The sequence below is a fragment of the Theobroma cacao genome, chromosome 7 (genome assembly GCF_053813885.1).
Source record: "Theobroma cacao isolate CCN51 chromosome 7, ASM5381388v1, whole genome shotgun sequence".
Taxonomy (NCBI): Eukaryota; Viridiplantae; Streptophyta; class Magnoliopsida; order Malvales; family Malvaceae; genus Theobroma; species Theobroma cacao.
In genome coordinates, this window is record NC_142645.1 from 34,639,970 (window position 1) to 34,665,430 (window position 25,461).

Sequence of the window (25,461 nt, forward strand, 5' to 3'; positions counted from 1 at the left end):
AACAGTAAACGAGTTTCGGGGTCTTCAAGTTTGGGCAGAGCAAATGAGCAATTGACTACTTGGATGTCCCATCTGGAATATGTTATTCAAATATCATTTGTCAATTAATATGGAAAAGCAATTGAAAGTCGAGGAATGTCCTACGTATTCAAATTGGAAGTGTGAATCCCACGTTAGAAAGAAAGACAGTCAATTGAGGAATAATGACTAGATGGGAATTGGAAAGCATGTTACAAGAAAAACGAGTAGCTCGTCGATTTGAATGGTCACATGGGCCAACTGCAATAACTTCACCGTGCACAACTCGCTACAATTATTCTTTACCAGCAATTTAGATGACTTAATTAACTCTTCTGATCGATGACCATGACTGAATGCGTGAGGGTAAATGAGAGGGATGTGTCTTCAATTTCACCAGCAACAAGAATTAGACGAAAAAAACACTAGTAGCTTATTGATTTGAAGGGTCACATGGCCAACTGCAATAACTTCGCTACAATTATTCTTTACCAAGTACAGATAACGCGATTGAGATTACTTATTATGATGGACCTTGACTGAGTGCTCTGTAATGATGCAGTGATCTCTTATTTACACCACTAGGTTCTGTGCACTTCTCTCTTTACTGTGTTTCTTGTTTATATATTTGTTATTAAATTAAATACTTAAATAAATTGTTTTTAACATTCAGCATTTAAGGACACACATTGAACCCCTAATTATACGTATTCAAGGACAGTAAATAGTGGACGTAGTCTTAGCTCTTCACTCCCAATAGCTATACAATTGCCCTTAGCTCACATTTAGGGTGTCTGCAGACAAGTCTATATAGTACAATTCTAACATGTATGCATACAACAGTCAACACCTGTTGGTTTGTAAATTTGACTTATCACCTTAAATAAAGTAATAAATTTTGACTGTATCTCAATTTTTTTTAAGAATGATGTACTTATATTTTGATAGTGAAAAATTTATAAAATAAAAACATATTAGTTGAATAAATAATAATTTATATACGTATTTATGCTAGATAAAACTACTATTTAAGTTGGTATCATGAGCAAAAAAATACCAAATTACTTGATAAAATAATTAAAAATATATAAAGCATTTGAAAATAAGGATGCATTGGCCAGTTGCATGTGGGAATAGGTCCCATCACAATGATGGTACCTTGTATATATTGAGAAAGAAACATCATCTTTCCCGTTCATCATTCAGAAATTATCCTTTCACTTCTACACAACTTCATGGGAAACACTCGGTTCGTTTTGGCTATTATGGCAGTAGTGATGCTGTCTAATTTGGGGTTTCATTCTCTATGAAATCAACAGCCAACATCAGCGTAGACCAGTTGGCTCTTCTTGCACTAAAAGCCCGTGTCAACAGTGATTTTTTGGCCGCCAACTGGTCAACTGCTACATCTATTTGCAATTGGGTTGGTGTCACTTGCGGATCTCGACACCACAGAGTCATTGCTTTGTATCTATTTGGCATGAACCTCTTTGGCACCATACCACCAGACATGGGAAATCAGTCTTTTGTTGTTTCCCTCGATATTGGGAGCAACTACTTTCATGGCTTGTTGCCCATCGAGATGGCTAATTTTCGTCGGTTAAAAATTCTTATCTTGTCTAACAATAATTTTGAAGGGAAAATCTCATTTTGGTTTGGTTCTTTCGTTAAACTTCAACGTTTGGAATTAGAGTGTAATAACTTTATGGGAGTTATCCCAGTGGAAATCGGAAATCTTCCTAGCTTTAAATATTTATATTTGCAGCACAATCAGTTTTCAAGCTCCATACCTTCCTCAGTCTTCAACATATCTTCATTGGCAGAGATTGTTCTCGCAGGCAACCAGCTAAGTGGTTCCATACCTTCCATCCAATTCAACATGTCTTCCCAGCAAAGAATTGATTTGTCGTATAACAATCTCACTAGTCGTATCCCATCAGATATGTTTGATCATTTACCTGGATTGAATTTGCTTACTTTTAGTTTTAACCTCCTTTCTGGCCCAATTCCAATGAATTTATTCAAGTGCCAAAAGTTAGATGTACTATCTTTATTTTATAATTATTTGGAGGGAACCATACCAAAAGAAATAGGAAATTTGACTATGCTTAAGAACCTATTTCTTGGAAGCAACAACTTCAAAGGTAAAAGTAAAATAAATGTTGAGATGCATTTTAGCATATTTCTAATCCTTTTTGCCCTTTTTGGTTGGCTCCTTTAGAGCCTATGGTATTTTTTTTTTTGAAAAGTAAAAAATTTTATTCTTCCATTATCTGTAGACACCCAACTTTTAAAAGACAATAAACCAAAAATTAATTGATTTGATAATTAAAATATATATAATAAAACCATTAATTAAAAAAAAAAAGGGGTACTGGCAGGGATGCCCCTGCCAGTACCAAGCAAACACTATAGTGCCAGACATGAAAATCGCGTCTGGCAATGTAGTGAGAGGACGCCCCTGCCAGCACCAAACAACCACTATAGTGCCATACGCGAAAATCGCGGCTGGCAAAGTAGTGGGAGGACACCCTGCAAAAGCAAAAAAGTGTGAGTATAAAGCAGAGCCAAAAATCGACAATTGAGGGGGGGGGGGGGGGGGGCATTCAAACCCGAGAAAAATCCCGAAACAACCTGCAAACTGGGAATGAAAAACCAAAAAATCCCTAGCAACCAAGCTATCAAAAATCCATAGCCAAGAAACCACAATCAAAAAACCAAAAAACCAAGCATCCAAAAGCTCTACAAAGCTCTCTATCAATCAAAACAAGAAAAAAAGCAACCAGCAACCCACCACAAATCCACCACCAAAAAAATATACAAAAAAATCAAGTAAATATATTGACAAAAATGGGAGAAGTAGGGGTTTTTTTTTTTTTAGAGTTGGTTGGTTTGGGTTTTAAGGGAGATCTTGGATTTTTAGAGGTTGATTTTGGATTTGGGGTGGCCGACGAAAAGGAAGGAGAGGGATATAGAGAGAGAGAGAATCGGTCGGCAGCCTTGAGGGAGAAGGCCCAGTCAGCGCCGCTGTGAAGCAAGGAGAGAGGGGTCCAACGTCGCGGAAGGGAGAGCCAAGAGAAGAAGCAGCAGGTGGGGATTCTAATTGTCACTGGCGACAGCAAAAGGAAGAAGAAGGAGAGTTCTTTAGAGAGAGAAATTAAAGAGAGAAAGAGGGAAAGGAGGTAAGGAAGTTGTTTGGGGCCGTTGGGGCAGGCCATTCAGACCTAGGTTGGACTAGAGGTGGCCAAAGCCCAACAGATCTTAAATCCACTTGGAGCAGTGGGCCAATCTCAAACCAATAGGTAATGGGTTTGCTTACTAAGTAGTGATTTGGGCTTTGGACTGTTGATATGATTTTTTTTTATATTTTATTAATCATGATAGTGTTATTATTTCCTAAATTATATACATAGGAAAATGAAATATATAAAAAAAATGTGAAAGTTTTTAGCATAATAGATAATAAATCTTAGGGAGTTTAAATATACATATATGAAATAAATAACAAATGTAGTAAGGGTTAGAAAATGATAGGAATATGTTTAAGTTATTCATATAAATCTACTAAATGTTTTATAGTAAAATTAGATCCAAGCAAGAAAAAGTATATATGAATACATAAAATAAATATAAAAGCTTAGGTGATTATTTAGTTTATAAGTAGGAATTTTTGGCTAAATAGGGTATGCACATAAATAAAAAGAGAATCTATAAATAAAATATTATGGTGATATATTTAGTTAAGAAAAGAATACCAAATATAATATGCCGATGATGGGATGATCGGTCGGGACGCGAGAAGTCGCAATCCCGGGCTTATGTTCCCTAGGCTCAAAATTCGAATCAAGGTTCCACCAGTACGATGGGAGGGGCCTCGATTTCAAGATCCCGAAATTTTTAATAAATAAAGAATTTGACTATACGAAAATTACTCAATAAAAATAATAAATAAATAACAATAGATAAAATAAATAATAATAATAAAAATTAGAACATATAGTAAATAATTAGTTTGTAAAAATGTAATATACATGACGTGAAATAAATAGAAATATAAAAAATATATATATCTATATACAAAATATAAAAATATAAAATAAAATAAAAAAATATAAAATTTTTGTCACTAAAGTAACATGGAATCATAAACAATTTATCTAATCATAAAAGGAAAATATAAGAGTAACTTAAAACAAAAAATGTAAAGTATAAAAAAATAATAATAATAATTAGAAATAAAATAGAAAATAAAAATAATAAAAAAATATAATTAAATATTAATAAATGACCAAAAAAATAGATAATTGTATTAACATAGCATATATATTGCATCATATCATTGCATATACATATTTCTATTTTCGAGTTTAAGCCCCGATGATAGGATCTTCCGAGGATCTTGCGAAGACGGGTATTTCTCGAATAGTTTCCTAGGTAAAAAGGTGTCCCCGGGTCCCACCAGCATGATGGGAGGGCTCGAGAAACATCTTTAATAAAAGACTTTTGCCCGAATTAGGTTCATTATGCACGAAATCATTATTTTTAAAGAAAAACGTACAATAACTCCGATGATGGGAATTATTCGTCGAATTTGCGAAGGTGAATTTCTTGAATAATTCCCTAGGTGAGAGAATACCTCGAGTCCCACTAGTATGATGGGTGGATTTGAGAAAATATCCTCGATAAAAAGTTATTCGTCCGGCATTTTTTATCTCACGCCATGCATTTCATCTTGCCTCACATTTGCATTCCATTTTAGGTTGAATAGGAGATAAAAATAAGTGAATAATAACTAAGGAAGTATAGTGAAATTAAAAATTAAAGTGTAATAGGATAATCTAAAAATGGTACCATTCCTGGAACGGGCGTTCCGGGGGTGCTAATCCTTCCCCAGGCGTAACCATACTCCTGAGCCTAGATCTAGAAAATCGTAGACCAGTTGAAGGTTCTTTTCGGTGGGCTTAAAATTAATTTAAGGCTTCATTGATTAGAATTGAGTCAATGGGTGGCCAATCGCACCTAGTAAAAAAGATTGGTGGTGACTCCTAATTTTAACCTAGTTTTAGAGTTTTCACATCGCGTCTGGCGGTTGGGTTCCCGGACAAGCACGTTACGACAGATGGTGACTCCATTGGGGACCTTCCGAGAGTCGAACTATTAAATAATAATAGGTTGTCCAAGGCTTTAAATAATTCGATGTTTCCTTAGTATTGATGATTTGTTCTGCATATTTTGTTTAGTGCATTTGTTTATTTCACATTTGTTATTTTATTGCTTTTAATAATCATGGGGATTTAGGATAGAGGGATGTGAGAATGTTATTCCGAACTCAATGTTTTCCTTCACACATAGAGCACATTTTGCATTCATGCATAAACCCTCCACCCTGGTTATGTCCTTTTTAGGAGGGAGTTTAGTGGCTACGCTCTCGTGAGGTGATAACCTCCGCAGGGGCTAGTGAAAACTCCCACTCAAATCGAATCTAGTCCGTTTGAAGCCTGTAATGGGTGAGGACCGGGGTGCCTTACTAGTCCGCGTGGACGACAGTGAGGAACGATTTGGGAACCTTAGCTCTGTCTATAATCCTAACCCAACATATAGAATACCAAGAGTAGCTTAATCCTAGGTAGGGCCGTACCCGTGAGAGTACACCTTATAAATAAGTACACATGAAGGAATTTCTTCCACTCCCTCTATTTTAAATTATGCCACGAGATAATAAAGTATCGTGGAGTAGAAAATAATACCCATGATATTGCTTATTATTCTCTCATTATTTTTAACATTCCATTCTTTCTTTCTACCATACTAACTTAAGTTTATTTTGCTTGTCATGTGCATGTTACATGTTCATTTGCATGCATCGTAATTACATATAGGAGAAATATTGGCTACACAACATCCAACCTAAGAGATCCCGGTTACATCCATGGCATCGTCATCAGCAGGTCCACTCAACATATACAGAAATGACTATGAGATAGAGTTACAGATGGGGAAGATTCAACAAGAAAAAGAAGACTGTTTGACCCAAGGACATATCCCAACTTTACCCGAGAGAGTTCACTTGGACCTTCAGCAGAATGACTTCACAAAGATGATAGGAATTTGGGAACAGTGGAGACGTGCTCACCGAGACAATTTTCAGAACAAGTATGGACACATTGCATGGCTCTTATATGTACCTGTTGATGATCAGATGCTCTGAGCCATCGTCCAGTTTTGGGATCCCTCATACTGTTGCTTTGTCTTTAACAAGGTGGACATGACCCCTACCATAGAAGAGTACTCCTCTCTACTCCGAATAGATCACATGCAGCTTGACAAGATCTATTAGAGGGCCCAGAAGACGGGACACTAGCGAAAGTTGGCCAAGTTGTTAGGAATGACTATGGTAGAAGTGGATCAACATCTGAAGAAGAAGGGAGACACAGAATGCCTTCCGTGGAGTTTATTGAATGGATATATTAAAAAACACATGGAGGATGAACAAGGTCTCCTAGCTTTCGCAATGGCAATCTATGGCTTAGTGGTCTTCCCGAAGGTCTTAGGTCACGTGAAGGTGTCAGTCATAGACTTCTTCGATCAGGTGACAAGGAGCATCAACCCGGTCCCATCCATCTTAGCTGAAACCTTCAGATCCTTGAATTTTTGTCGGCGCAAAGGTGAGGGACGATTCATCGGATGTGCCCAACTCTTAACTATATGGGTCAAAAGCCATTTCGAATGTAAAGAGAGCAAATTTTGGAAGCCTTATATGTTTGTAAGTTGCCCTATCCTTGAGTTCTGCGAAAGTGTATGGCTCGACTACAAGAGGAAAGAAGAGTGGGTCACGAATCTCCAGAGGTTAATGAGCGTTGAAATAACTTGGAGAGCTCCATGGATGCCGCGAATGCAAGTGATGTATAAATACGGATACAAGCCGTGGGTGCCGCTGATGGGACCATAGGGAGCCATTAGCTATGCACCGATAATGGTACAGAGACAGTTTGAATCTGAGCAATTTGTGCCTATGACTCACCAGCTCAACCAGTTAGAGTTTACATATGGAGAGCCGAAAACGCTAAAGAAAATTGAGGAAATTGCACAAGATTGGAAGAAAGCTTGCCGAGTGGATCAAGGAAGGGTTGTCGATGAAGTCACCACAGGGTATCATACTTGGCACGACCACAGGGTGAAAGATGTCGTATGCCCCCTTAAAAATCCATCAAAACATCCCATAAACCCAGAACCTCAAGATGTCTTGCTGGAGAGTGAGTTGACAAGAAAGAGACTTGAAAAGGAGATGATGAATATAAAGCTGAGACATGAGGATGAGCTAGAAGAAGTGAAGAAAGAGACGGCAAGAAAGGTACGGATGGCTTTGGAAGAGCGGGATGAGTGGCAAAGCAAGTTTGAGGAAGTGAGCGTGGCAAATTCTTCTCTGATAGCCAGAATGCAAGAACTCCAAAGTGCCAATAATGCTTTGCAGCACGAGGTACGAAGACAAGAACAAACCATCCAAGAGTTGAAAAATGACTGCGGCTTGTTGAAAACTGCCATGGAAGGCTACAAGGCACAATATGAAGCAGTAAGGCAAGAGTATTTCCAAATGAGGGAAAGAAATGATCCATGCACACAAAGCCTTCAAAGGAAAGAAGCTAAAATGCGATGGATACTGAGACAGATGAGAGAAGTGGCATTTAGAGCACGAGTGATGGCAGATAAGACCGAAAAACTCATATGAGAGATTCTTCCGAGGGATGAATTGAGTGAGCGGTTGATCGATCACCTCAGAATGGTTAGGGACCAATATGACAAAGTTGGTTTTTCCTTTTGATAGTTATGTAATGGATTTAGACAATGATGTAATCGGATATTTAAGTTTTATGGATGCGAATTTTCTTATGGTAAATATTGGGTGGCCAATATTTTTCCTATTTTTCTTTTCTTTTCAAGCACATTTCACTTGCATCATAGTTACATGAATCATATAAATAATAACAAATGACAATGCATTCATCAACATAAAATTCTAACTTATCCATTCGGCCTATAAAGAACAAAATTCCAAAGAAACAAACTCTTCACAGATACAATACAAGAGCCCGTTCTAAGATCATGGGGGACAAGCATTCAGAGAGGATGGAAAAGATTGAGAAGAAGCAAGAAGAAATCATAGGACAGTTATCAAAAATTTTAGAGTTGATATCTACAGATAAAGGGAAGAGAGTGGCAGGGAGTTCTGGTGTGTCAGAAGATGTTCAACAGACAGAAGCCAATACAGACCCCGTATATCCACCAGGATTCACACCACCACTAGTAAGGAATGCGTCTATCCCCATGCCGTCGATAGGACAATATCCATTCTTTGGGATGCTAGTGCCTATAGGGCCACCACCGACTTGTGCCCAACAGAGGCCAATTGGAGGGGTAAGTCCTTCAGACCCCATCTCTGTACTTGACCTGGATGATCCGAAGGAACAAGAGAAGCTCAAGTGTGGATCCGTTGAATCAAAGGACAATCCTGATACCCACAAGAAATTTGACCTTTTTGAGGAAAGACTACATATGATAGAAGGAATGGGAATGTATTGCTCTATGGATGCAATCGAACTCTGTCTCGTTCTAAATGTGGTTATACCCCTAAAATTCAAAGTTCCAGACTTTGAAAAGTACGACGAAACCAAGTGCCCGGTCACACACATTACCATGTATTGCAGAAGGATGGCCGCATATGCCCATGATGACAAGCTCTTGATACATTGCTTCCAAGATAGCCTCATTGGTACTACAGCAAAATGGTACGTCCAACTGGACCGCAATCGAATCCACACATGGAAGGACCTTGCTCGAGCATTTATGGCTTAGTATAAGCATGTTACAGATATGGCTCCGGATCGCCTTTCTTTACAAAACATGGAGAAGAAACCCACTGAAAGCTTCAAAGAATATGCTCAAAGAGGGAGGAATGTGGCTTCTCAAGTCCAGCCACCATTGACTGAGAAAGAGACCACCGTAATGTTCGTTAACACCCTGCAGGCTCCTAACTATGAACGATTGGTCTGTAGTGCCACAAAGAACTTCACTGATATGGTGATTTCAGGAGAGATGATAGAGACTATCGTTAAGCAAGGAAAGATAAAAGGAGGTGATGCGACACACACGAAGAAAGGTGAAACTTTTAAGAAGAGAGAATGAGAAGCCCAAGCCATCACTTCGGGACAACCCCAAGGAGGAAGCTACAACATTTATCAGCCATCCACCATACCCCTATTACCTAGCTGTGAATAACACTTCACAAAGTCCATACCTATATCCACCCATGCCAAATACCTTTTCTAACCTATACCCATATGCTCCCATCCAACGGACATCTTACCCCACAAACATCCACCCACCTACTTCCATACCCGTTGCAGCTTCAACCACACAACAAACAATACCTTCAAACAACCATACTGCTAGTGAATCAAGAGGATGGTGAAACAAGCAAGAGAAAGTGTAGTTTGACCCAATCCCAATCCCATATGCTGAACTCTTCACTCAATTAGTTGCAAACCATCTAGTAGCACCCTTATACATAGAGCCATTAAAACCTCCATTGTCGAGATGGTATGACGCTTCCGCCCATTGTGATTATCATTATGAAATCGAAGGTCACTCAATTGAGAATTGTATAGCATTCAAACATAAAGTGCAAGGGTTGATCAAGGCAGGAATCCTAAATTTTGAAAAGAAGCAGGAACAGAATGTTAAGAACAACCCACTGCCAAATCATGCTAGGGCAGGGGTAAATGCAGTTGAAGGGGAGGTATATGTTAAAAGGAACATTCGGGAAGTGGAAACCCCCATGCAGAAAGTGTTTGAAGCCTTGGTAAAAGTCGATATGCTCGAGGTGTGGCCGGAATGTTCTGATGTGAATGACTCGGGGAATATCCAAGGACCATATTGCTTGTACCACAAAGGATGTGTGGGGCATTTAATCCAGGATTGTAGTTTTTTTCGGAAGGAAGTGCAAAGAATGATAGACGAGTCAAGGATTGAGTTTTATGTGGAAGCTTCAAAGCCAGCAGTAAACATGATGTCTAAGGAACCCATTCACCCAAGGAAGATAAAACCTTTAACCATTTTCTATGAACCAAGAGGAGAGTCTATGGAAGACAGAATCCATGCCAAAATGACCATCGAAGTCCCTAAACCGTTCCCCTACAAAGATGACAAAGCTGTCCCATGGAACTACAATTGCAATGTACAAGTTTCAAAAGCGGGGAAATGGATAGTTGAATCTCAAGATGATGCTGCAAATATAACTGATGTTGGGGGGATTGCCTGCAGCGGACGTTGCTATACACTAGAGGCATTGGAGAATCTCAGGAAGGAAAAGGGAAAAGAGAAAGAGCAAATCTGAGAGAAGAAAAAGTGCAATCTCAAGAATCGACAGATGGCTCAAAAGGACCGATGACGGAAAAAGAAGTTGCCAAGTTTCTTAAGTTCATTAAACATAGTGATACAAATGGTCGAGCAATTAAACAGGTTGCCTACTCGTATTTCATTATCATCTTTGCTCCTCAGCTCAGAACCACATAGGAACTCTTTGATGAGGATTCTAAACCAAGCATATATGGATCACGACATTTCAGTTGAAAATTTGGACTACATCATTGAGAATATTTCATTGGGTAACATAATATCCTTTAGCGATGAAGAAATCCCTTCTGAAGGTAGGGGAAACTATAAAGCCTTGTATATCACTATCACGTGTACAGGCTGTACTGTTCCAAAAGTACTGCTTGATAACGGATCGTCCTTAAATGTGATGCCCATGAGGACCTTGGCCCGCTTACCCATCAACATGTCCTACATACGAAAGAGTGAGATGATCGTGAGAGCCTTCGACAGAACAAGGAGAGAAGTAGTAGGGGATATTGGGATACCGGTGGAAATTGGTCCGTGTACCTTTACCATTGAATTCCAAGTTATGGATATCGCTCCTTCATACAATTATTTGTTGGGAAGACCTTGGATCCATATGGTTGGGGCCATACCTTCATCTCTTCATCAAAAGGTCAAGTTCATCGTGGATGGGAAGATTGTATGTGTTAATGGGGAAGAGGATTTACTCATAAGCAAGCCAACGGATACTCTTTATGTGGAAGCGGCGAAAGAAGTGCCTGAATGTTCCTTCCTATCCTTCGAGTTTGTTAACACCACATATGTTAGAGAAGGAACCACTCCGCCTATTCCGAGATTTTTCAAAACCACCAAGATGGTTGTTAATCAGATAGTAGGGAAAGGATACCGAGCGGGGGCAAGATTGGGAAGAGAACTACAAGGCATTAGAAGGCCCATACGCGCTACCAAAAAAGAAGAAAGGTTTGGCTTGGGGTATAAGCCAACTAAGAAGGAAAGAGAAGAAATGATAGCCGAAAGAAGAAAGGAAAGGTTGGCTCGCTTTAAGGGGCATGAGTTGGAAATCCATGGAATGACATATCCTCATCTCTACGAGACATTTCGATTTGGAGGCTGCATCTTTCTTGAATCACTCACCGTTGGGAGCCGAGAACTAGTGTCAGCTTTAGGGGAAGCCTTTTTTGATTTATCAATATGTGCAACGGAGGAAGGTGAAGAGCAGCCATGAAAAGGCGGATGAGATTCCTACTACATACCTCGGGCCACTGAATTTGAAGTTGAACAGTTGGACCACCATGAGTTTGCCAGTCACTTGTGATTCAATTTCAAAGTAAACATCCGTGCTTATGCCTAAAAGCATTAAAAATTTTATGTATCGGGCTTTTTATCATTTATCATTCTAATAAATTGACATGCGTAGTGCATTTCTCATATCTCTCCTCATGGTTCACCATTTCCATTTGTGTCATTTCATCCCTTTATTTTAACTATTTATCTATACAATAGCTCTACATATTTCAATTCCCTTTACCTTCCAAGACTCCAAATAATGATTGAGAAGATGATAATGACAGTGGTTTTGAGGTTAATTTTGAAAAAGGTATAAGTGTCAACGAACTTGACGATACAGAAAACGTGGAGGATTATGATTTAACTCCAGACTTGTTAAGACTAGTAGAACAGGAGGGAAGACAAATTGTCCCACATCAAGAGACACTTGAAACGATTAATTCGGGAAATGAAGAAAATAAGAAAGAAGTTAGAATTGGTACGACGTTGGTGCCAATTGAAAAAGAAAAACTAATAAAGCTACTCCATGAATATGTAGATGTGTTTGCATGGTCCTATCAAGATATGCCAAGACTCAATACAGACATTGCAGCCCATAAACTGCCTTTGAAACCTGAATGCAAACCAATTAAGCAAAAGTTGAGAAGAATGAAACCTGAAATGCTTTTGAAAATTAAGGAAAAGGTGAAAAAGCAGTTTGATGCAGGATTCTTGGACGTAGCTAAGTACCTCGAATGGGTTGCAAATATTGTTCCAGTGCCTAAAAAAGATGGGAAAGTGAGAATGTGTGTGGACTATCGAGATTTGAATAGAGCTAGCTCAAAAGATAATATCCCTTTGCCCCACATCGACACCCTTATTGACAATACTGCCCATCATTCCATGTTTTCCTTTATGGATGGCTTTTCAGGGTATAACCAAATTAAGATGGCACCAGAGGACAGAGAGAAAATTACCTTCATAACTATGTGGGGAACCTTTTGTTATAAGGTAATGCCATTTGGTTTGAAGAATGCTGGGGCGACTTATCAACGAGCCATGGTGACTATTTTCCATGACATGATGCACAGAGAAGTCGAGCTGTATGTGGATGATATGATTGTAAAAGCTCGCAAAATAGAGGACCATGTGACCAATCTTGAAAGGTTATTTAAGAGGTTACGAAAATTTCAACTCAGATTAAATCCGGTAAAGTGCACTTTTGGAGTCATTTCAGGAAAGCTACTGGGTTTTGTCATCAATGAAAGGGGAATAGAAGTTGACCCGGATAAGGTTCAAGCAATCCGTAATTTGCCTCCTCCCAAAACGCAGAAGGAAGTTAGGGGATTCTTAGGAAGGTTGAATTATATAGCCCGATTCATATCACAACTCACACTCAAATGTGACCCGATCTTCAAGCTCCTTCGCAAACACAATCCTGGGGCATGGAACGAGGGGTGCCAAGTTACTTTTGACAAGGTTAAAGAATATTTGTTGAGTCCGCCAGTATTGGTACCACCTGTGGCCGGGAGACCCCTCCTCTTGTACTTGACAGTAAATGAAGGATCCATAGGATGTGTGTTGGGACAGCATGATGAAACTGGTAAGAAATAAAGGGCAGTTTACTACTTGAGTAAAAAGTTCACTGAGTACGAGTCCAAGTATTCCTCGTTGGAAAAAATGTGTTGTGCTTTAGCATGGACGGCACATCGACTCGGGCAGTACATGCTATATCATACCACTTGGCTCATTACAAAGTTGGACCCTATTAAATACATCTTCGAGAAACCATCCTTATCAGGTAGAGTGGCAAGATGGCAAATGTTGTTGTCTGAATATGATATTGTATACGTGTCCCAAAAAGCTATCAAAGGAAGTGCAATCGTAGATTTTCTGGTGAAAAGGGTGGAGGAGGATTATGAACCAATGGAGTTTGAGTTTCTGGATGAGTACTTGATGTCAATATGCCAAACAAGTAAGAAGGAATCAGAGGAGAAAGAGAATTGGAAGATGTTTTTCGACGGAGCCTCGAATGCCTTGGGGCATGGCATAGGGGTCGTGTTAGTGTCACCAGAAGGAGATCATTATCCCGTCATAGCTAAACTCAACTTCTATTGCACCAATAATGTGGTTGAATATGAAGCTTGTGTCATGGGTCTTCAGGCAGCAATCGAGAGGAAAATTCGCATTTTGAAAGTATTTGGGGATTCTGCTTTGGTTATTTATCAGTTACGAGGAGAATGGGAGACACGCAACTTGAAGTTAGTCCGGTATCATAAGTTTATTTCAAAGCTGATTGAAAATTTTGATAAGATTTGCTTCACCCATTTGCCCCGAGAAGAGAACCAAATGGCCGATGCATTAGCCACGCTGGCAACAATGTTCAAAGTTGGTACCGATGTCAAGATTCAACCCATCGTGATTAATCTTAAAGAGTGCCCTGCACATTGCTCCAGTGTAGAGGAAGAAATAGATGGGAAACCGTGGTACCATGATATTGTGCATTATCTCAAGTTTCAGCAATATCCGAAGCGATGCTTAGAAAATGATAAGAAAACCATTAAAAGGTTGGCAATGAATTTCTTCTTGGATGGGGACATCTTATACAAGAGAAGTAGTGATCAAATGCTTTTGAGATGTGTGGATTCAGCAGAAGCTCGGCGAATAGTTGAGGAAGTTCACGAAGGAATTTGTGGGGCACATGCAAGTGGGCATATGTTGGCAAGACAGGTCATGAGAGCAGGGTATTACTGGCTCACGTTGGAAACAGATTGCATAGATTTCACTCGAAAATGTCACAAGTGTCAAATATATGCAGACAGAATCCACACTCTTGCAAATTCATTGCATGTATTGACATCACCATGGCCATTCTCAATGTGGGGCATGGATGTGATTGGGTTAATAACCCCGAAGGCATCAAATGGGCATCGGTTTATTCTGGTGGCAATTGACTACTTCACTAAGTGGGTAGAAGCAGCATCTTATGCCAATGTGACCCAAAAAGTGGTATGTAAGTTCATCCAAAAAGAAATAATATGCCGCTATGGTCTCCTAGAAAGGATCATCACAGATAACGCTAGTAGCCTCAATAGTTCAATGATGAAAGAGGTTTGTGCCAAGTTCAAGATCAAGCATCACAATTCAACGCCTTATCGCCCAAAGATGAATGGAGCGGTAGAAGCAGCCAACAAGAACATCAAAAGGATAATTGAAAAGATGACAGATGTATACAATGATTGGCATGAGAAGTTACCCTTTGCTTTGCATGCTTATCGGACAGCAGTCCGAACTTCCACGAAAGCTACACCGTTCTCTTTGGTGTATGGGATGGAAGCAGTTTTGCCAATTGACGTAGAAATCCCTTCCCTTTGAGTCTTTAAAGAAGTACAGTTGGAAGAAGCCGAATGGGTTAACGCTCGTTATGAGCAATTGAATCTCATAGAAGAAAAAAGGTTGACGGCACTTTGCCGTGGGCAGTTATATCAAAAGAGAATGATGAGGGCACATGGCAAGAAGGCACATCCTCAACAGTTTCGAGAATGAGAGCTAGTATTGAAAAGAATTCTCCCGAACCAGTAGGATCCTCCCGGGAAATGGACATCGAATTGGGAAGGACCATTTATGGTGAAGAAAGCTTTTTCAAGAGGAGCACTAATTTTGGTGGAGATGGACGGAAGGGAGTTTTCCAACCCGGTGAATGCCGATGCTGTCAAGAGATATTTTGCATAAAAAAATAAAATAAAATAAAATAAAAAGAAGAAAAAAGAAAATTTTCAAGCTGAAAACCTGAAAAGACGGCTTGAATTTGGGAGATGTGTTTAGGGCGAAAACCCAAAAGGGCGGTCTAGACACGAAGGAGGTCCAAATACTACAAAAGCTTAACATAGAAAGGGTGAAGATCATGATCTGAGATGTTCATACAAAAGACAAGGGAGTTGACAAATGTGCCTGTTTCAGGATAAAAGTTCGAGACTACTGTCAATACTTATCGAAACAGTCATTAAGAAAGAACTGCGTCCCTTTTGTATTAATTGGTTTTCCCCTGTTCCTTGTCATTATGCTTGATTGTAGAAACTTTCCTTTTTTCTAATGAAAAGTAGCCTTTCTGCTCCTAACAATGTCATCATTTCCATTCTGCCAAGAGAGGAGATATGAGTACATTGCATTGCATTTGTCATAAAATTGGAATGATAATTAATAAAGAGCATGATAAAGTAAGAAATTTTGCAATATTTTGAAAAAGGATTGTAATTGACGGGGAATGAAATTGAGTCTGGTAATGTAAAAAAGAAAGGGAAAAGACTAAGAAAAGAGAGAAAGAAATGGAAATAGCAATAGAATGGAGCACAGTAAAAATGTGAAGAATGATTGGATCATGCATACGATAGATGAAGAAAACAGTTTTGAGCAATGAATTGGGGAAAACGAGAGATCGGAAGCGTGACCGGTTCATCCCCCATTGATCAAAGAGAAGGCTCTAAAACACCCAAAAAAAAAAAAAAAAACTGATGAAGATGAATTGCCATGTTCAAAATTTTAAAACAATTGAAAAAGAAGAAAATTCATCTTTAAAATCATAGAACCTCAGATGAGGAGTTGATTATTTTTCACCATTTCAAAAAAGGAAAAAAAGGTTTCGTTGCCTTAGTTTTGAGGAATTCATTTTTAAAGATACGTTGCCTCAACTTTAAGGAGTTCATTTTTAAAAGTTTTGGTTGCCTCAGTTTTGAGGAGTTCATTTTTTAAAGTCTCATTGCCTCAGCTTTGAAAAGTTCATTTTTAAAAGTCTTGTTGCCTCAGCTTTGAGGAGCTCATTTCTAAAAGTTTCGTTGCCTCAGCTTTGAAGAGTTCATTTTAAAAGTTTCGTTGCCTCAGCTTTGAGAAGTTCATTTTTAAAAGTTTCATTGCCTCAGCTTTGAGGAGTTCATTTTTAAAAGTCTCATTGTCTCAGTTTTGAGGAGTTCATTTTTAAAAGTTTCGTTACCTCAACTTTGAGGAGTTCATTTTTAAAAGTCTCATTGCCTCAATTTTGAGAAGTTCATTTTTAAAAGTCTCATTGCTTTAGCTTTGAGGAGTTCATTTAAAAACAATAAATAAATAAATAAAATAAAAAAATAAAAAAAAGAAGAAAAAAAAAACAAAAAAACCAAAAAACAAAACAAAAAAACAAAAAAAAAAACAACAAACAAATAAAAAAAAGAAGAAAAAAAAAGAAAAAGAAGGAGCCTTGATAAGAGAATTAATGAATCAGATCAAATACAGTGTCTACGTCTTTGCACTATTTTGGATTACCGAAATGTGCAAAGAGGGGCAACTGTAGACACTCAACTTTTAACAAACAATAAACCAAAAATTAATTGATTTGATAATTAATATATATATATATATAATAAAACCATTAATTAAAAAAAAAGGGTATTGGCAGGGATGCCCCTGCCAGTACCAAGCAAACACTATAGTGCCAGACGCGAAAATCGCGTCTGGCAACGTAGTGGGAGGACACCCCTGCTAGCACCAAACAACCACTACAGTGCCAGACGCGAAAATCGCGTCTGGCAAAGTAGTGGGAGGACACCCTGCAAAAGCCAAAAAGTGTGAGTATAAAGCAGGGCCAAAAATCGACAATCGGGGTGGGAGGGGGCATTCAAACCTGAGAAAAATCCTGAAACAACCTGCAAATCGGGAATGAAAAACCAAAAAATCCCTAGCAACCAAGCTATCAAAAATCCATAGCCAAGAAACCACAATCGGAAAACCAAAAAACCAAGCATCCAAAAACTCTACAAAGCTCTCTATCAATCAAAACAAGAAAAAAAGCAACCAGCAACCCACCACAAATCCACCACCAAAAAAATATACAAAAAAATCAAGTAAATATATTGACAAAAATGGGAGAAGCAGGGGTTTTTTTTTTTTTTAAGAGTTGGTTGGTTTGGGTTTTAAGGGAGATCTTGGATTTTTAGAGGTTGATTTTGGATTTGGGGTGGCCGACGAAAAGGAAGGAGAGGGATATAGAGAGAGAGAGAATCGATTGGCAACCTTGAGGGAGAAGGCCCGGTCAGCGTCACTGTAAAGTAGGGAGAGAGGGGTCCAACGCCGCGGAAGGGAGAGCCAAGAGAAGAAGCCGCAGGTGGGGATTTTAGTTGTCCCCAGCGACAGCAAAAGGAAGAAGAAAGAGAGTTCTTTAGATAGAAAAATTAAAGAGAGAAAGAGGGAAAGGAGGTAAGGAAGTTGTTTGGGGCGGTTGAGGCAGGCCATTCAGACCTAGGCTGGACTAGAGGTGGCCAAAGCCCAACAGATCTTAAATCCACTTGGAGCAGTGGGCCAATCTCAAACCAATAGGTAATGGGTTTGCTTACTAAGTAGTGATTTGGGCTTTGGACTGTTGATATGATTTTTTTTATATTTTATTAATCATGATAGTGTTATTATTTCCTAAATTATATACATAGGAAAATGAAATATATAAAAAAAATGTGAAAGTTTTTAGCATAATAGATAATAAATCTTAGGGAGTTTAAATATACATATATGAAATAAATAATAAATGTAGTAAAGGGTTAGAAAATGATAGGAATATGTTTAAGTTATTCATATAAATCTACTAAATGTTTTATAGTAAAATTAGATTCAAGTAAGAAAAAGTATATATGAATACATAAAATAAATATATAAGCTTAGGTGATTATTTAGTTTATAAGTAGGAATTTTTGGCTAAATAGGGTATGCACATAAATAAAAAGAGAATCTATAAATAAAATATTATGGTGATATATTTAGTTAAGAAAAGAATACTAAATATAATATACCGATGATGGGATGATCGGTCGGGACGCTAGAAGTCACAATCTCGGGCTTATGTTCTATAGGCTCGAAATCCGAATCAAGGCTCCACCAGTACGATGAGAGGGCCTCGATTTCAAGATCCTGAAATTTTTAATAAATAAAGAATTTGACTATACGAAAATTACTTAATAAAATAATAAATAAATAACAATAGATAAAATAAATAATAATAATAAAAATTAGAATATATAGTAAATAATTAATTTGTAAAAATGTAATATACATGACGTGAAATAAATAGAAATATAAACAAAATATATCTATATACAAAATATAAAAATATAAAATAAAATAAAAAAATATAAAATTTTTGTCACTAAAGTAACATGGAATCATAAACAATTTATCTAATCATAAAAGGAAAATATAAGAGTAACTTAAAACAAAAAATGTAAAGTATAAAAAAAAAATAATAATAATTAGAAATAAAATAAAAAATAAAAATAATAAAAAATATAATTAAAAATTAATAAATGACCAAAAAAATAGATAATTGTATTAACATAGCATATATATATTGCATCATATCATTGCATATAAATATTTCTATTTTCGAGTTTGAGCCCCGATGATGGGATCTTCCGAGGATCTTGCGAAGGCAGGTATTTCTCGAATAGTTCCCTAGGTAAAAAGGTGTCCCTAGGTCCCACCAGCATGATAGGGGGGCTCGAGAAATATCTTTAATAAAAGGCTTTTGCCCGAATTAGGTTCATTATGCACGAAAACATTATTTTTAAAGAAAAACATACGATAACTTCGATGATGAGAATTATTCGTCGAATTTGCGAAGGCGAATTTCTCGAATAATTCCCTAGGTGAGAGAATACCTCGAGTCCCACAAGTATGATGGGTGAATTCTAGAAAATATCCTCGATAAAAAGTTATTCGTCCGGCATTTTTTATCTCACGCCATGCATTTCATCTTGCTTCACATTTGCATTCCATTTTAGGTTGAATAGGAGATAAAAATAAGTGAATAATAACTAAGGAAGTATAGTGAAATTAAAAATTAAAGTGTAATAGGATAATCTAAAAATGATACCGTTCATGGAACGGGCGTTCCGAGGGTGCTAATCCTTCCCCAAGTGTAACCGTACTCCCGAGCCTAGATCTAGAAAATCGTAGACCAGTTGAAGGTTTTTTTCGGTGGGCTTAAAATTAATTTAAGGCTTCATTGATTAGAAGTGAGTCAATGGGTGGCCAATCGCACCTAGTAAAAAAGATTGGTGGCGACTCCTAATTTAACCTAGTTTTAGGGTTTTCACATCACGTCTGGCGGTCGGGTTCCCAGACACGCACGTTACGACATTATCAATATGCCATATCAAGTCTTTAACCTATTTGAGCCTACAATATTTTACTTTCATTTTTTTAACAATGTCACCCTTTTGCATAATTCTTTAAATTCCTTATTACTTCTTCCATCAGATTCAGTGCAATCACTTTTGAGTTGATGTATAGTTTAGCCTTTTTCTTTTAGATGTAATGTATAAGGTTTGATGTTGGTGGAGACTGGTTTTCTTCTACCAATTTTGCCAGCTTAGGAAATCACACATTAGTTATTTTACAGCCAAACAAAACAATGTAAATTTTTTTATTGAAAAATACTAGTAGTTGCTTTGTGGCTTTTTCTTATCCAATTGTTCAATTCTTCCATGCTTCAAAAAGAAATGAGCGGCCTTATTAATGTATTAGAGAAAAAAAAATTGGCCTTAATTGTTACAATTGTTTTGAAATGAAAAAAGTTTTCATTGTGTAGGTGAAATTCCACCGCAAATTAGTCCTCTGCTGAATTTAGAGCAAATAGCTTCTGAAGTATGTGAGCTAATAAGGCCTATTCGTTCCCCCATTGGTAACCTAACACTTCTAAAAGTACTTGATTTTAGCTCCAATAATTTGACATGTAATATATCACATTCTTATTTATCTGTGTTCAGTTTTTATATTGCTGCAATATTTTAATATTTGAATAAATATTATTATTCACACTTTTATTATAGTCTTCGTTACATAACTCGAAACCAAAGAGTTTTCTTTCTTTCTTTCTTTCTTTCTTTTTTTGTCCATTGCAATTATGGGATTAGGGGGGACAGGAATGGACAAAATAAGATGAAAATGCCCTTAAATTTGTAAATTTCGATCTCTATGGATCCTCTCAAAATAATAAATAAATATAGTTATATAGCTATTTTTTCTAAATTTCATTTTTCTTTCATCCTTAATCTTTTTTCTATTAAATTCACTATCACTTTTTAGTTTATAGATTTTCTCAAATATTTAATTGAAAATACTAATTGCTTTAGGTATATTGCATCAACTAATTTGTGTAACAAGTAGTTTATTCATCAAATTCTCATGTTTTAATATTTTACCTCTTTTTGGTCTTATGATATTATCTGGATTTTCCACATCTTTCTTTTTTTAATTTTTTTTAGCTTTTGGTAATAGTGTCACACTCTTTATTTAATCTCATTGTTTTTTATTTAAATTAAATTTTAACATTGAACTTCACCTTTTTTAATTTCCATTTTATTTTATAATCAAGTATTTTATTTCTATTTTGTTCATGAATCATTCAACCCAAAATTCAAATGTATCATCTACTTATCTATATATGTTATTTTTTTCCAACGTTTTCTAATATATTTTCATTACATTATATAAATAAAAAAATTATAGACATAATATACAAAAAGCCCCTAAATTATTCAAGAAAATTCAAATAAGCCTTTATACTTTTATTGCGTTAAAGCTCTTATATTTTTATTTTGAGCCAGACAAGCCCTTCAACTTTTATTTTTAGTTAAATAAGTCTTATAACTAATGATTTGAATTAATTAAAATATCATTTGTCATTGTATACTATGTGCGCTAATGTGATATACTAAAATATGATAATTGATGATGATGTAATAAGTTAGTATATCATAATTAATGATAACATGACATGTTAATTTGGCATGAAAATATGACCATATGGTATTTTTCACCCTTCGTATCAATGCCATGTCAGTGTTGTGTAGATATAAAATGACAAGTGACATTTTTACTAATGGTAATTAGTCAATCATTAGTTATAAGGGTTTATTTGATCTAAAATAAAAATATAGGGGCTTAATTGAATGCAATAAAAGAATAAGAGCTTATTTAAATGTTCTTGAATTGTTTAAGGGCTTATTGGAGCATTATGCCAAAATTAAAATAAATTAGCTACAAAGTGAAAGATTATATTGCTTTGTATTATCTAAATTCCAAACTTTGTTTAATAATTTTGATCATTCTGTTTAACAAACAAATGGGCTTTATAAGTTGTTGCTAAATTTGAAATAATTAAGGGATCAATTTCATTATGCAAGGGAAGTTCCACAACAGATTGGTAATTTAAAATTTCAAAAAATAATTGATTTTTCCATTAAAAAATTGACAGTAAATAAGTTACATTTTTTCTTATGCATGTTTAGCTTCTGTATAGCTGCAAATGTTATAAATATTTGAAAATATTGTTTGACTCTTTGTTATATGTATCTATAATATAAAATATAAAACTAAAAATGTGTGTACAATTTTTATCAGTAATTTTGTTATTTACTTTTGGATCACTGGAACAAATCTAAATGACTTCTGATTTTGTGGCAGGTAAAACACCACTTGAGATAGGCAACCTACCAAATTTGGACTCTTTGAACTTGGGAAATAACAGTATCTCCGGACATATCCCTCTTGCTATCTTTAATAGCTCAACTATAAGGGTCATTTCACTCTCTTTAAACCATCTCTCAGGTTGTCTTCCATGGAGCACAGGACTTTGGTTTCTAAAACTTGAACAACTTTTTCTTGATATAAATGCATTCAGTGGAACAATACCTACCTCCATCTCCAATGCCTCTAAGCTAACAGACCTTGACTTGTCATTTAATTCATTTTTTGGATATATTCCCAATGATCTTGGAAATCTAAGACATCTACAACGGCTCAACCTGGAAAATAATACTTTAGCTAGCGCACCTTCGACCCCATAAATAAGCTTTCTCTCATCTTTAGCATATTGGAAAAACTTGATGTTCTTGAAATTTGATGCTAATCCATTGTTCAATGGTGAACTTCCCAAGTCTATAGCAAATCTTTGTACTTCCCTACAAATATTAACTGCTTCGTACAACAACATTGGAGGAAACATTCCTGAAGAGATTGGCAACCTAAGCAACTTGATCAGCTTGAACATAAATAATAATGAACTGATAGGATCTATTCTGACCACAATCGGAAGATTAAAATAGTTGCAAGGTCTTTACCTTGAAGACAATAAGTTAGAAGGATCCCTTCCATCTAACTTATGCTGTTTGCAAAGTTTACGTTTCTTGTATCTCATAGGTTACCAATGGGGTGGACCAACACCAACATGCTTGGGTGATATCATTTCTCTTAGAGATCTATTTGTTGACTCCAACAAGTTAATTGGCTCAATTTCCTCAACCTTCACAAGGCTTATAGATATCTTGCATCTAAACTTGTCTTCCAATTTTCTCACCAAGGCTCTCCAAGTTGACATTGGAAAGTGGAAGGTTGTTACAATTATTGATTTTTCCAAAAATCAATTATCAAGTGAAATTCCAAGTAGCATTGGTGATCTTGAAGACCTAACTTATCTTTCATTATCCGGTAACAAATTGTATGGGTCTATACTTGAGTTATTTGGTGGGTTGATAGGATTGGAATTCTTGGATCTATCAAGGAATAATTTTTCTGGAATTATTTCCAAGTCCTTGCAAAAACTCTTGCATCTCGAGTATTTGAATGTCTCATTCAATAGACTGCACGGAGAAATTCCTAACAGATGACCCTTTGCCAACTGCACAATTCAATAATTTATAGGGAATGAAGTGCTATGTGGTGCACCTCGATTGCAATTCCCACCATGCACAAGTAATTCAGCTAAACATTCAAGGAAAGCTACTAAGCTTATAAAATTTATTCTATTGGTAGTTAGCTCAATGCTATTAATTTTTGCCTTAATTGTCTTTTTTTTCCAAAGCCGAAGAAAGCATTCAAAGCAACAAATTGATTGAGAAACTTCGATTGGTTTAGCAAAGTGGAGAAGAATTTTATACCAAGAGCTTCATCAAGCCACAAATAGTTTTTGTGAAAGCAAACTACTTGGTGCAGGGAGTTTTGGCTTGGTATACCAAGTTGCTCTTTTAGATTGATTGAACATTGCCATAAAAGTCTTTAATTTGGAGGTAAAAGGACCATTTAAGAGCTTTGACATTGAGTGTGAGGTCTTGCGCAAAATTTGCCACTGAAATTTAGTCAAAATCATTAGTAGTTGCTGCAATGTTGATTTTAAAGCCTTGGTACTTGAGTTCATGCCTAATGGAAGCCTTGGGAAGTGGTTGTATTCTCATAACTACTTTCTTGATATCTTGCATAGGTTGAACATTATGATTGATGTGGTCTCCACAATAGAATACCTCCATCATGGTCAGACCATTCTTGTGGCCCATTGTGATTTAAAACCCAACAATGTTCTATTCGATGAAGACATGGTTGCACATTTGGGTGATTTTGGCATTGCAAAGCTGCTAGATGAAAAGGATTCAACAGTACAAACCATAACACTAGCAACAATTGGGTATATGGCACAGGTAATGCTTAAACTTTTAGACTTTTCCTTTATCCATTATGATAATTCAGGTAAAATCATTGCATACTTTGACGATGGTTTTAATCACTTACATGTAGAATACGAAACACAAGGAGTTGTTTCCATAAAAGGTGATGCATATAGTTTTGGTATTCTTCTAATTGAAACCTTAATAAGAAAAAAGCCCACAGATGAAATGTTTGTTGGAGAAATGAGCTTAATACATTGGGTGACTGAGTCATTATCATGTGCGTTAACTCAAGTTGTAGATGCCAATTTGCTAATTAGTACCAAGGATTGAGAACATTTTGCAATGAAAGATTGTACATTGTCTATTTTGCAAATGGCATTAGAATGTTTAGTAGAGTTGTCAGAAGAGAGGATTGACATGAAAAACATTGTTGCTCAGTTGAAGAAGATCAAAATCAGGTTTTTGAAGGATTCGAACAAGCAGGCTTGATGAAAATACCATCGTGTTGATGACGTTTCCAATGGACTCCTTTGAATCCCAAATCGAGAAAATAATTTTGAGTGCAACGTATCAATGTCAAGGCGCTTTTATTTTACCTAGTAATTGGTTGTTTCCTTTTTCTTTATTTTGGAGGCAAGTGTTTGTCTTGATTTCTTTTTCTTCTGGTGATGGTTGCTTTAGGGTGTGGTCTTTAATTTATTGAATTTTCAAAACTGTCTTTTAGTTTTATGTTATGCTATGAAACTCAAGCCAAATAAATGTTATGATTGTATTATTTAGACTTATTTTGTTGGTTGGATAACTTTTGGTTTATTTATAAATTTATTTTATATTACAGTATCTATTAAAAGTTATTTGATGTAATTAGAATTTTTATTTGTAAATATAATCTCATAAAAAACACTTATGTAGAGATATAAGATTTAGTTTATATTACTTATATTTCTTATAGAAAAAATGAAAAATAAAAGTTAGAAACATGTACAACTTTTAGAGGTGTCCAAAAATTAGGTTTTCTTTTTGAAAATTATGTATTTCATTAACTTGTAATAACTCAGGTGTTCAGTGACTTCTATAGTAAGGACACAATTAGGTTCTACTTGTTACATTGTTAATCATTATAATATTTTAATATGGTTATCCATGTAATATTGGTGATGCATAGTCTTGAAACAACCAATATGAACAAGAAAATATGAGAAAATTGTAAGAAATAACCCTACTCATAAGCTCATTTCAGAAATAGCCTTCAATATAAAATTAACTGTTTTTAGCCAATTTTAGCCATGAGATGACAAAAAAACCCTTAAAACCATTTCAA

General features: G+C 36.3%; 1 pseudogene; it reads left to right on the forward strand.

Moving 5' to 3' along the window:
- The first annotated feature begins 1,253 nt into the window (after window positions 1-1,253).
- Window positions 1,254-24,682, forward strand: LOC18594878 (uncharacterized; annotated as a pseudogene).
- Window positions 24,683-25,461: the final 779 nt, after the last annotated feature.